The 13,240-nt window shown below is 40.3% G+C and overlaps 1 long non-coding RNA gene across 4 annotated transcripts; it reads right to left on the bottom strand.

The window, feature by feature from the left end:
- Positions 1-484: 484 nt before the first annotated feature.
- LOC141493527 (uncharacterized) lies at positions 485-12,500 on the bottom strand. 4 transcript variants are annotated; one of them, XR_012470238.1, is made up of 2 exons: positions 12,272-12,500; positions 485-10,626 (listed from the first exon to the last, which is right to left on the bottom strand). It is a non-coding gene; the product is annotated as an uncharacterized LOC141493527 (long non-coding RNA). The 4 variants fall into 4 exon arrangements; XR_012470237.1 differs by having other exon boundaries at positions 485-8,474; XR_012470240.1 differs by having other exon boundaries at positions 485-6,338.
- Between the last annotated feature and the right edge of the window lie 740 nt (positions 12,501-13,240).

Below are 13,240 nucleotides of genomic sequence, written 5' to 3'. Positions count from 1 at the left end.
CTGGAACAGGGTAAAAATGCCTTCTCCCTTAGTTGTTTTTCCCTTTTCTTCTAGTATAGAGGCTGTTGAATGGATCTATCGCTTCAATATTTTTGCTTTTCAGAGGTCAATTTTCTAAAAGAATTTTTACAATTTATTCTCAGCTTCCCCTTTCCTGCCTTCATTTTGCCCTTAAAAATGGCCTTAATGAATGGCTTTATTAAACATTATTCACATTGAAATTACCAATGGAAAAAGTCTATTTGAGAGTACTCCTCAGCTTTGCTAGCAACTGAACCATTCTTTCAGAAGGGTTTAAAATTTTTTTTTTAAATATTAGCCTTTCTTTTCATTGAATAAGTGTTGAGTAGTAATTCTAATAAGAGAGAAACTTAATTGACATGTCACAGAGGGTAGGCATATAAGTCTTGTTAGTATATTATTTGGGACTTTATTTTATTTGAAGTGACCTTCTTCTGATGACATTATTCAAAGGAAATATGTATCTTGAGAATGGATTTTATTAATACTTAGATTTTGTGTGTGCAGAAGGTAATATAATACATTAAAGTATCACATATGAATAACAAAATAAATATCATAAAACAATGCATACCAAGTCATTTCGTAGCATAGTTCTTTTCCTGCTGAATAGTTTTTACTTAACACCAAGTGTGATGGCTTGTTGTACATGCTCTGTGAATGGCCATTGGTGAAGAACTGGCCATTCTTCATCTTAACAATGTTCATGTTGATCCCCTGTAATGAGAACTAATCTTAGTAAAATTATGAAAAGTATTATCTGGTTTTAAAGGATTATGCTGATAAAGCAATTCTGTTTCTTTTCCACCTTTCTTATAGACATTCTCCCTTAGAGACCTACCCTTCAGGCCTAGTGTGTTGTGACGGATAGCTCTAATCCATTTCCTCAACCATCACAGGATCAGCTCATAGCACATACTGATAGAAAAATGCTTAAGTGATGCCATCTGCTAAGCTCACCTACTCTCCAAATAAACCAGCAAGTGCTTGACAAACTTGTTAAACAGGAGAGATATATCCAGGGATGAGAAAAGGGGGTCACTTACAGGATACTGGATCAAGCTACTGCCACCAGTGTGACATTTGCCAAGAAGTAGGGTGCCAAAATTTTCTTGGTATTCAATGGCCACCTACACCATTTTACTAGTTTTACATCTGACTTAGCAAATGCCTCCTTAGAAGAAAAATTAGGCAGAGCATATCTTGGAAATCTAGTTGTATCATATTTCAGTGTCATTCTCAATAGGGAAAAATGGAATATTCTTTTCAACCTATTCAGAGTCAACTTTATCAGTTAGAAAATTGCATGTTTCCCTTGCCCTGCAGCTGCCCTTTCTTACCTGACTCAGACTTGTGAACCACTCTGGGAAATCCATCTTAAAAATATTCTTAAGTAGTTTATAAAGGGAACCTCCTGACTTACTGTCAGGATTGAGGGGAGGGCATGGGTTACTTCACACTTCACTCCTGTTCTTCCAGTCAATAAAACCTTTGTTCTTTCTTATTCTACAACATCTCCCATCCCCATCTCTCTCTGATTCCCACACCGCCCCCCCCCCCAGTCAAAACATATGATTTCTTATTTTGGTTTTCTACTGATTAATTTAGTATTTCATGCAGTCCATTCCCATTTGTCTCTTTGTAGCCTACCTACCAGTATCTATGGAGTGCAGTGGGAAGATTGAACTACTAAAACTTCCCCTTGTTCCTGATGCCATGCTGTCTTTTCACAGGCAACCTGTCCTGCTCAGAATGCAACTTCAGTTTTGAACCCCCAGTAGACCCTCCACCCTCCTGGCAGCATCCCAGAGACTGGGAAGAACCAGTTGTTACAGCCCCTTAAACCATCTCCCTCCAGCAAGAACCTGTATTCAGCTTTTACCAGCGATGGTGCCATTTCAGTACCAAGTCTTTCTGCTCCTGGCCAAGGTAAGAAATTTGATGGCAACCACTATCTTCTGATAGCACTATGGCGGAGAAATTGCCATTGACTTGGTGATGGACGAAATGATCCTGAAGACTTCAGGGTCACAGCTTGGACTGAGGAATCTGAAAGCAAAAGATCTACCGACCAATAGATAATGTATGTACAACCTGCTCAGGAGTCTTAATCTTAGGACAGTTCACGGTGACAAAAATCCATGAGAGGGTTAAAAAAAACATAAAGCAAAAATCAAAGGTACATCAAAGAGAATTCAAATTTGATCCTTATAATAACCTTGTGGGGTGAGCTGGGGGAGGAAAAGTAAGGAAATAAAAAGGTCACATATCCTTCAATTGCCAGTACAGCATCTTCCAAAAGAAGATAGATTAAATTAACCAGAAAACAGATTAAATATCAAAAGTTAAAGTAGATAGTAAATGGTAGGAGGAGATGAAACAGGAAGAAATTAAGAGACATTCAGTCAGGTCTCAGAAGCCATAAGCACCTTTCTCTCAGGGACTGGAATGTATCTATGATCACAAGAGAAGTGATCATCTGGGTCTACTGGACACAGAAGGCACTAGAAAAGAAGAGAAGCTTCCAAGAGTCCCATATTCTGCTTAGATCACAGAGATGACAGTTTTTGATACATGACTTTCTTGGGTTTTTTTATTTCTTTTCTCATTCTATTTCTTTCCAATTATATGGAAAGAAAATTTTCAGCATTCATTAAGATTTTTGAGTTCCACATTCTTCTCCCTCCCTCCCCCAAAAAACAACTAATCTGATATAAGTTATGCATATAAAGTCATATTCCCTATTAGTCATATTGTGAAAAAAAGAATCAGAAAAAGGGAAAAACTGAAAAAAAAATTTTTTTAAGTGAAAATGGTATGCTTTGACAAGACATGATTTTTCTATTACCTTTTGATCACCCCCAGGTTGTCAGCTACTGATATATTCAGGGCCCAGCCTTTGTCTCAGCACATTCTGGATAGCTTGATACTCATCTGCTGTGTACTGGTATTGAAAACGGAAAGCAGGTAAATTAAATTAATTTTTTTCTGTATTCCCACCATCACTTGTTATCCCTAATACTTTACTTTTAAGCAAAAAGAAGAGAATTAACATGTCAAATTTCAGAGATGAAAAAAATACACTCCAAGGAACCAAGAAGAAATCTGGAGTTCTTCCTTCCCACTACACACAAATTTTTCTTTCCCTGTCTAAGGACACTTTCCACCTAAAAATCTCATTCAATTCATTCATTAATCCCAGGGACTTCTGGCCAAGATGGCGGAGAGAAAACAGGCACAGTTCTAGAGTCTCCTGATCTCTTCCCCATCTATCACATGAAACAAACCTCTTAGAGGAAGTCCGACTCACCGAACCCAGAGAGAAAAGCCAGGAGAAAGAGCATTTACCTCAGGATTTGTCTCCCGCTGCAGCTTTGGTAGAATTTGGGCGGGTGAGTATCAGACCCGGATCAGCCAGAGTAACAGCTGAAAGCTGAATTGGAACCGGCAGTCTGAGGGCCCGAGAGCCGGACCTGCTGGATCAGCGATAGGGCTGTACAAAGGGGGCTTGGGTCCACAGGGAAGCAGAGGAGCTAGTGTTGGTGCTGTCCCCCTGGAGCTTGGGGAAGGGGCGGTGGGGAGAGGTCTGGTGCAGGAGAGTTGTGGACGCTATCCCTGGGCTCCTCCGGTCTGAGAAACTCTGAGCCCACCTCCATTGCACTGAAGCCTCCTCCAAAACAAACAATTGCAAACTACTTCTGCCTCAGGCCCAAGTGTGTGAGCAAAAGAACCAGCCCATCTGAGGAATGACCTCAGGCCAGGGTAAAGCCCACCACTGATTGAAGGCAAAAGAATTCAATAGTTCCAACTCCTCCCTTCGGGCAAAGGGAGAAGGCCTCCAAACCAAGGTCACAGACACTCCAGAGAAAGCAACCAGCACCTCTGGCTGGCCAGTAGAAACTGCACTCAGTAAAGCCTTTAGTGATCCCAAGCCCAGGTGAACCAGCCCCCCCCCCCCAACTCAAGGTCTTAGCATAATGACAAAGGGTCAGCGGAAAGGTGGATCCATAGAAAAATTCCTGGAAGGGAAAGACCCCAACTCAGAGAGACCTGGAACCTCTGAGGAGAATACAATCTGGTCTCCAGCATAGAAAGACTTCCTCCAAGAAATAAGGAAGGAGCTTAAAAATTTGGGAGAGACAATTAATACCTTGCAACAAGAAAACAAAACCATTCATTAATCCCATGCAACCCCCCCCAAGGCAGTATGAAAGATAAATAAAGTATGGCTTCTGTTTTCAAGAAAAATGATCCTCTAATAGGTAGCAGCAGTAGCAGCAGCAGCAGCAGCAGCTAATGTTTAAGCAGCACTTCCTATGTGCCTGGCACTTTGCCAAGGTTTTTTACAAATATCAACTCATCTGACTCTCACAACATATCTGGAAGTTAGGAGCTATTTTTATCATCATCATCCCCATTTTACAGATGAGGAAACTGAGGCAGACAAGCTCAAGTAACTTGCCCAGGATCAAATAGCTAGAAAATGCTGAGGCTGGATTTGAACAAAATTTCCCCACCTACTAACAATTTCCTAAAATAATTATCGTATGTGAGATACAAAAAAAGAAAAGGCATTAAGGGAACTCAGAGAAGGAAAAAATAATTTCCAACAGAATGGTCAAGGCTTTCCCTTAGAGGCAGTGCAAATTATCAGACCTAACACTGAAAGACAGAAAGAGTTTGGGAAATATAAAGAATAGAATGAATATAGTGACAGGAATAGGAAAAAGAAGGGCAAAACTGAGGAATAGAATAATCCAGTATGGTTAGAAATGCAGACTAAAATAATAGTGCTACAACATAACTAATATAGAAACATGTTAAACATAATTGTACATATGTAAAATATATCAGATAAGTGGCTGTCTTGGGGAGGGAAAGAAGGGAGGGAGAAAAATGTGGAACTCTAAAGTTTACAAAAAAAGAAGAATGTTGAAAATTATCTTTGTATGTAATTGGAAAAATAAAACAAAATAATATTTAAATAAAAAAGAATAATGCTAGATGTGAGCTAGATCATTAACATAATTGGATAAATGTAGATTTTATTCTACAAGCAGTCAGAAGTCACTAAAAATGTTGATACAAGGGAGTAAATGAATCAGTATAATAATAAAAAAAAAGAACGAGTTGAGGAAGTAAAGTCCAGTTTTCTTATTTTTATATCTCTTCCCAAATGATCTGCAATCCACAGTATTCAAACAGAATAGCTTCCCACAGATTATAACTATGGCAACGAGAAAAACAAAAGTCAGGGAAAGGCAAAGAGAAAATGATCTTCTATCTCCCTTCTTGATATGATGTTATCTTTAAATTAGGTTCATCTTTAGCATAAATGAAGTAGGTGAATCCACTTCCTTCCTCCTCAAATTCTCACTTAATACATTCTTATTACCAGCCTTCTCACTCTAACAAAGCTGTAAGATGTTACAAACTCATACCTAAAAATCGTTTATTCTTTCCTTCTCTCTTCTTGTACAGACAATTATTGCACTGTATTCGGCAAGTCTGAGGTATAACTCTTGCTTTTTATAAGATACAGAAAGGCAGTAATAGACTCAGATACACCCACATCTACTACATACACTTAAGTAAACTGAATGAGAATTTTTTACATTCAGAATTCACTTAACTGGCAATGATTTTATCTCTGAGCTAACAGAACTCTCCTACCTTAAGCTGCAATTTCTTTTTTTTTAATTTATTTATTTAAGGAAATGGAGTCAAGTGACTTGCCCAAGGTCACACAGCTAGGCAATTATCTAGTGTCTGAGGCCAGATTTGAACTCTGGTCCTCCTGACTCCAGGGTCAGTGCTCTGTCTACTGTGCCACCTAGCTGCCTACATTAGGCTGTAATTTCAATTTAATTTTACAGAATTACTAAAGCTTTTACAAATTTTATTATGAAGGTGAGGTTCTACCACAACACAAATGGTGACAGCTATGGACCCATGTAATTTCTAGTCTTGGTCACTATAAATTTCTATTTCCAATTAGCCTCAAAGATTCATAGAAAGGGGGCAGCTAGGTGGCACAGTAAACAGAGCACTGGCCCTGGAGTCTGGAGGACCTGAATTCAAATCCGGCCTCAGACACTTGATAATTGCCTAGCTGTGTGACCTTGGGAAAGTCACTTAACCCCATTGCCTTAAATTAAAAAAATTTTTAAAAGATGCATAAAAACCCAAGTAGAAGGAACTCAAAGACTTACCTACCCAAAATACAACAAAGGACTTCCATCGGGGAAGGTAGGAAGACTCTTACAGTTTTTAAAGCTTGATTGCTGATTCTCAGGCACCCTGATGCTGGTTTTTCACTAGGGAGCAATGAAATAAATACAAAGATCTCAAAAAAACTGAAGAAAGGGAAAAAGAAAATTAAAATATCAAGCAAAATGTCTTCCTGTAGTAAATTTCAGTTGTTTCCATCATCCATTTATCCATCAGTTCTCTTCCAAATCACAGTTCCTAACTCTAAGGATACTTCAGAAGTCAGACTCCAACAATCAAGGAGTCAAGGGTCCTCTGGATTTTGCTTTTACCTTTCACTTTAAAAATTGTATACTTAAAGGGAAGAAGGTCTCCACGGGAGGTAAGACTTGCATCAGATTCAGATCTGAAAAGCAAATTTTAAATGTTCTTTTATACTTTCTGAACATAAACTAACTAGCCCTTTAAATAACATTGTCATTTAAATTTAAATAGCACTGACATTTAACACAATGCCTAAGGCAACATACAACTGTTGATCACTCTCCTATTCTTGATCTAAAATTATAAAAGGAGTCATCCTTGAGCCTCATTATATTATCTGCTTTCTCGGTGGACAAGACTACTGACTCCTGATACAGGATGCTCAATATAGTATCACTATCTACTATTTAAGTTTATCTTTGTAAAAGGTGGGGTCAGTTGAATAGAGTATTAGTAATCAGGCCTTGCATCAAGATTGCAAGAGTAGGAAAGAACAACCTAATTCCCATATGCACTCTACAAAAAAAAGCAAGATGTATAATAATTAGGAAATAAAGAGAGAAACTATAGTATACATCTTTATTGCATCTAGGAGTGCAAAGAGAGGTATCCAGAAGCCTGTAGTAACTAAAGCGGCTGAGACAAAGGAGCCAAGAGAGGAAATATGGCATTGCAAGTAAACTGCCTTAGTATTACAGCCAGGAAGTTAGAAGGCAGTCAAGAACTTGAAAGAACCCAATGGAAAAACCAACAGTTCTCCACTAAGGAGTCTCTAAGGAAGTTTAAGCACTCTCTGGACTTTGGGCTTTCACGTTGGGGGAGCTGAAGACTAGAACTTGTGAAGTGACAATGTCAGTGATAAGTCTACACTCTCCACAAATTAATAGGAACTTCACCTGATGGTTTTGAAGAGTTCAGTCCTTGGTAAAGGAGAATCATAGTGAAGAGCAGACCCCGGGGGAAATTAAAGCTAGCAGTAGAGCCCCTCAACACCAAAAAGGAGCCCACCAAAACATTTGAGTGTGAAGTTTCATTGAACCACAAAATCTTAGAATGGGGAAGGAATCTTAGAGATCTAGTTTGACTTCTACCTTATCCCCAAAAAAGCTTGGGATAATTAAGAGTGCTATGCATTTCCTCAAATAATGAAGTCTGGTATGCTCCTGTAAATCTGGTCCCATTTACCATCCAACTAAAATACCTATTCAAGATTGGCCCTTCTCTAATCCATGTTATCCAATGGCACCTGATAATCTGAGCAGGATATATTTTTTTTAATTACTTAGTTTTTACTGTAGAGATTACCAGGAAAAATCTCATTTTTGTGGCTGTGGATCTCATTGAAGAGGGTTCCATGACTTCAAGTAATCAATATAACCTCTGGAGAATCTACTCTTTAAAAAATCCATTTCACTCGAACTTTGTATAGGATATTTTTCATGCCAATTGTCAAAACTTTTAGCAAACATATTTATCCACTTTTAACTCAAATGACATTGATAATCAGAGATACACTAAATAACATTCTGATTGCAAGTACTAAGAAATTTTGTATAGTCTTAATGATCAGGATGAAGACCATTCCAAGCAACCAGACTGTGGATATTCCAGAAAATGTGGACATTTCTCTGAAGAATCAGACAGTTATTATGAAGGGGCCCAGAGGAATCCTCTGCAGGGATTTCATGTATAGGCAGCTGCAGTTCTGGCCAACTTATTCTGGTCACACTCCTGGGATGAGGGCTGGTATCCTGCGGGGCAAAGTGACAAGTTGCCTCAGTTGACTCACCTGTGCAGTTCAGAGAGGCTGGGAGTGGTAGGAGCTATATGACAAAGAAAGAGGAAACCAAAATTTCTGGGTTCCTCCAGAGGATCTGTCACCTCCCAGAACTTCCTTGTTTCTGGGTTACAAAGTCCCTCTGTAGTCAGTGGTTTGTTTCTTAGGTTCGGTTCTGCCTCATGATGAATCGCAACTCAGACTAGGGAATGCAAGTTTTGGAAAGAAAGTAGATATTTATTAAAAGAAGTTACAACACATTAAGAAAGAGATAGAAAAGTTAAGAAGAGTTTAAAGAGAAGAGCATATGGATTACTGATTGAACTAGCCAGGCCAGTTGACCAGGGATTCAACAGGAAGTTGGAAGGTGAAAGAGAGCTACCGTATTTATTTTCAAGGTCAATAACCATTGGAAATAACTCTCATATACATTTTGTAGAGTCAAACTAGGTATTTGAATTGATAATTAATGATGTCACTTCAATTATGTTTTTTAGTAATAATATATTCTTTGGAAACCTTCATCTCCTTTCAGATTTATATTACATTTCTTATATCATTATTCCCAGCACTTACTTAGCATAGTCCCTGCTATATAATAAAAAGCTTTTAAAATGCTTATTGGCTGTTTATTAGACATCTTGAAAAATAAAACACTGAGGGGTGGAGTCAAGAGGGCGACAGTAGAAGAACCTCTCCTAGGTGCTCTCCAAAATATTTCAAAAATCTTAAAATTATGACTCTAAATTTTCGAGAGACAGAACCCACAGAAAGATCCAAGCTACTCTCCAGTCCAAGGTAACCTGGAAAACTGTGACAATATTATGACCAAATTCCAGAACTCCGAAGTCAAATAGAAAATATTACAAGCAGCCAGAAGGAAACAATTCAAATTTCATGGAGCTGCAGTCAGGATCACCCAGGACTTAACAGAAACTACATTAAAGGCTTGTAGGGCTTGAAATATAATATTCTGGAAGGCAAAAGGGCTTGGAATGCAACTGAGAATCAACTACCCAGCAAAACTGAACATCTTCTTCCAGGGGAAAAAGATGGACTTTCAACGAACCAGGGGAATTTCAAATGTTTCTGTTGAAACAACTAGAGCCAAACAAAAAGTTTGACCTTCAAGTACAGGACTCATGTGAAACATAGAGAGTGGAGGAGAAGGGTAAACTATGAAGGACTTAATGATGATGAACTGCATGTATTCCTGCATAGAAAAATGATACTGACAATACTCATATGAACCTTCACATTTAATAAAGCAGGTAGAAGGAGGTTTTATAGATGAAGCACAGGAGAGTTGAATTTGAAGATATAATATACTGTAAAAATGGAGTCAATGACTAAAAGGGAAATGTATGGGGAGTAAGGAGAGGTGGAATAGGCTAAGATATGTCATATAAAAGATTTTTTTTTGCAATGAGCTTTTGCAATGATATGGAAGGGGAAAGGTGAGGGGGAAAGGGGAAGGTGAGAGGGAAAGGGGGAAGGTGAGGGGGGAATGAGGGAACTTCCACTCTCATCAGAAATGGTTCAGAGAGGAAACAGCATACACACTAAATAGGTTACAGACATCTAGAGTAAAAAGGAGAGCAAGGGGAAGGGGGGGATGTGGGTGATAGAGGAGAAGGTAGATGATAGGAAAGAATAGTCAGATATAACATTTTCTTTTTTACTTTTTGCAAGGTGCTGGAATTGGGTGGCCTGTTGGAGACCATGGGGCTGGGTAGTTGCTGGGTCTCTGAGGTGGTATGTGGGCTCAGGGCCTCTTGGCCCTGTCTGCTGTGCCACTCAGCTACCCTACACCACATTTTTAGAAGAGGGACAGAGTAAAAAGAGAGAAAATACAATATATGGTAATGGAGAGGAATGGATGGAGGAAATTACAATCAGTTAACAGCAACTGTGGAAAAATATGGAAGTAACTTCTGTGATGGATTTATGATAAAGAATGTGATCCACCTGAGACAGAACTGATGGTATCAGAACAGACTGAAACACATTTTTTTCTCTTTCTTTTACTTTATTTCTCATGAGGGTCTATATTTTTGCAGGGGAGGGGGTATTATGTTTACTCTTAAACAAGAATTGTTGTGTCATATGTATTCCAGGCTAAGAGCTATGAAGGGTTAACACAGAAATAGTTATGTGCTTTAACAAGCAAGATGTGCTTCAGAGCTTAGACAAGGGAGTAGCTGCATGTGTGAGCTAGGAGGTACATTCCCAGGCCCAGATAGATAACATATTCTGAGATAATTACCTTCTGCACTTTGTTTATCAAGTCACTGGTTCTCAAAACAATCTTCTCTCTGTTTAGCAAAACACTGTTTGGTTCTCAAAACAATCACCTAAGACATACACAAGGTATGCATGTGAAAAAATGCTTGCTAAAACGCTTATGTAATTGATTACGTAAATGTAGAGTATAAAAGTATGTATCCTGTGATCAATAAACGAACCAGCTTATGCATCATATTGATGTCGGCCTGGCTTCCCTCCTCCGGACTCGGCAAAGAATATTTTAGTAATGTATAAATAAAGTCATATTAACCAAAAAAGAAACTAGGAGGGATGGGAATTCAGGGAAGCATGGAGAGATTTGCATGAACTGGTACTGAGTGGGATGAGTAGAACCAGGAGAACACTGTGCACCCTAACAGCAACATGGGGGTGATCATCATCCTTGATAGACTTGCTCATTCCACCAGTGCAACAAACAGGGACAATTTTAGGCTATCTGCGATGAAGAATACCATTTGTATCCAGAGAGGGCATCGTGGAGTTTGAACAAAGACCAAAGACTATTACCTTCAATTTAGAAAAAAAACTGTTTTTTTATGTAATTTTGCTATCTCTTATACTTTATTTTTAGCAAAATTACATTTAAAAAATAACGTTTTTTTCCTAAATTGAAGGTAATACATTCAACTTAGATCAATGTATACCATGGAAACAATGTAAAGACTAGCAGTCTGTCTTCTGTGGAGGAAGGGAAGCAAGAATAGGGGTAAATTTGTAAAACTCAAAATAAATAAAATCTTTCAAAAAAGTAAAACAAAATAAAACACTGAATTCAAACTGAGAAATATTTTTTGTCCAGCTAATCCAGAAACTTGTTTTGTTTGACTAAACACATTTATTATAAGGGATCTCAAGCTGAATTAATCATTGCCCTGCCCAAACTTCCTTATTTCTGCTGAAGGTACTAGCATTCTTTCAGTCTACCACATAATCTTGGTGTTATTATCAATGACTGACTTCACTGGACATATCAGCTGTCCAATCTTGTCATTTCTTCCTCTTCAACATTCTCTTCTCATCTCCTTTCTACTCACACACTCACAACTTTATTTTCAACACCTTTCGTGTAGGATATTGAAATAGCTTTCTAATTGTTCTTCCTGGGTCAAATCTCTGTATATTCTAGTTCAACCTGCATATGGCTGCCAAAGTGATTTTCCTTAAACACGGGTCTGTTCATGTCAATAAAGCCTAATAGCTTCCTACTATATAAAGAAAAATAATTTGGAATTATGACAGAACTAATTTCAATATCCTTGATCTAGCGATCCCATTATTGGGCCCACTCAAAGCAGAGAACAAGAGAAAAGTCTCAAGTGTAACCATTTATGGCAGCATTATTTTTTATGGTAACAATAACTAGAAACAAGGTGTGTGCCCTCTGTTAAGAAAATGATAGAACAATGGCTAAAAGAATCCAAGTACCATATAGGAAGAAAAGATGTATCCCCCCACCCCACCCCGCCCCGCCATCACCAGACTCGCTCCCCGGCAGGCGCCCGGGCCTCTGCCGCCGGCAGCATCAGCTTATCCGGGCCCCGCGCGCTCGGCCCCGCCGGGCTGCAACTACGGTATAATTAAACCCGGCTCCGCGGGGCTCCGGATGCTGGGAGCGCGGCCGCCCGGGGCAAGGACGGTCAGAGACCCCCTACTCCCTGTCCCCCACAGACCATCCCCTCCTACCGCACTCACCGGGCCTGCGGACGGGCCGTTTGGCCGGACTCACTCAACCGCCTCCGAGAGCGCCCCCCCCTCCCCCAGCCTATAGCGACCGCTCAGGCGCCCAGGGTCGGCACCGAGAACGGATCCGGGTTAATCGGAAGCGAGGGAGCTGGGGAGGGCGGAAGCTGCAAGGTCAGCTGGGAAGAGGGGCTTGGCGCTGGGCTGTTTCCGGATGAAGGTCCCACCTGAGAGAGGAAGAAGGTAGTGCAGGGGGCGGGGGGGGGGGGGGGGGTAGTCTGCCAGACCTGTGGGAGCAGCGTATTGCAGCGAGGATGGAGGAGGGAATTAAAAAAAAAAAAAAAACTTTTCAGCGTCGCGGTGTGTTTCTGCTGCCCCTGCAGGATTGGGCGGACTCGGCGCCCAAGCTAACCGGATCTCCCCACCCTCCCACCCATTCTGCTACCTTGCGTTCTGTCAACCCTTCCTTGCTGAGAATCGGGATACTCTTATTAGTGTCTCAAAAGCACCGTATTTGTGTGGTCTTTTTCGAGCTTCCCCAAACCTCTGGGCAGGCAGGTGCTGAAATTATCCGCATATTTTGGTTGGGCAAACTGTTATAGTGACTGAGTCAGAATTCCAATTCTGCCTGCTGAGCCATTTATTTATGAAGACGATTATGAGGGTCCAATGGGACAATGTATATAAAGCCCTTGTTAGTCATGGGGTGTTTATTATCATCATCCTCCTCCTCACTTGGGCTCTGGAACACTTGACGGTTCTACTTCCGGTCAGATGAGGGAGAATCAGGAAGAGGAACGAGAGCCCTGGGCAAGAAGGCCTCGGGCGGGTTCCGGAAGTGAACCTCTAAGTCACGTGGTCCTGCAGTCTCCTCCCACCAGACGATGCTGTTATCATCACTTGCGTCTCCCCAGCCCAGTTCTGCCGAAGGCACCCCAATGCAAGCTCTCTTCCCGCTGTCCCCCCAGCCCTCTCCTCCCC

The sequence above is a fragment of the Macrotis lagotis genome, chromosome 7 (assembly GCF_037893015.1).
Source record: "Macrotis lagotis isolate mMagLag1 chromosome 7, bilby.v1.9.chrom.fasta, whole genome shotgun sequence".
Taxonomy (NCBI): Eukaryota; Metazoa; Chordata; class Mammalia; order Peramelemorphia; family Peramelidae; genus Macrotis; species Macrotis lagotis.
The sequence above is the reverse complement of the archived record's forward strand: the minus strand, read 5'-3'. Positions and strand labels throughout refer to the sequence as shown.